We start from the raw sequence: 1,115 nt of genomic DNA on the forward strand, positions 1-1,115 counted from the left end.
GCTCGTTCTTTCGATCTAACTCTCTTTCTCTTTTACAGGTCCTTCGGGACCTGCGAGAGGTTACAAAGTGGGCTGATCCTTGCGGAGCAAGATCGCAAGGGTGAAGCGCGACTTAGGCAAGGCAAGCTAAGTTCGCGTCTTTGCCGCACGGGTGACTCGCGACTTAGGCAACGCAAGCTAAGTTCGCGTCTTTGGCCGCAAGGGTGCCGCACGCCTTAGGCAATTCCAGCTAAGGTCGTGACATTGTGGTATCAGAGCGGGCAAGCTCTTCGATCGAACAGCGAACGAACTTCGCAACTTCGCCATGGCAAAGCATCGTGGCGAATCAAGCAAGACGGGGCAGGCCGGACCCTTGCCCCAAGCAGCCGCAGGTGGGCTGCATGTGCACACTCGCTCTCATGCTGTTGGAGCCGCTCATGAGGATCGCGGCAGCGAACAGGATGAGCGAGAAGTTGGCAACTCTCCGCGAGCGGAGGAAGCGCAATCTGGTGCGCTAACTGGGAAAAAGAGTCATAAGGAGAGACTCACGACGGCGGAAACCCGCCTGGATGTTCTGGAAGCGAGCATGGAGGAACTCTACCATGGCCAACAAAGACTTGTTGGGGTAGAGAGCTCGCAAGAGGAAGCGGAGTCCAGGATCGACAAGGTCGAGGCCCTAGTCGACCGACTGTCCGATGACACCAAGGACTCCGTGCAGCACTTACAAGATGTTGTGGCGGAACTCACGGCGAAGGTGGCTATGCTCACAAGAACGCTAAATGCGGGAGGAGGCAACACCCGCGTTGCACCGCCACAAAACTTGAGGGCACCTGAGCCCCATGGATACGGAGGGGCCAGAGATGCCAAGGAGCTCGAGAACTTTCTGTTTGACATGGAACAATACTTCCGAGCTACGAGACCCGATTCTGAAGATACCAAAGTTTCAATAGCAACAATGTATCTGAACGGAGATGCGAAACTTTGGTGGCGAACTCGTTGGGAGGAAATCCAACAAGGTCGGTGTCGAGTCGACACATGGGAAGACTTGAAGCGGGAGTTGAGAACTCAGTTCCTACCGGAGAACACAGAGTTTGTCGCAAGAAGGAAGTTGAGACAACTCCGCCAAAGTACCACCA

The sequence above is a fragment of the Musa acuminata genome, unplaced genomic scaffold (genome assembly GCF_036884655.1).
Source record: "Musa acuminata AAA Group cultivar baxijiao unplaced genomic scaffold, Cavendish_Baxijiao_AAA HiC_scaffold_147, whole genome shotgun sequence".
Taxonomy (NCBI): Eukaryota; Viridiplantae; Streptophyta; class Magnoliopsida; order Zingiberales; family Musaceae; genus Musa; species Musa acuminata.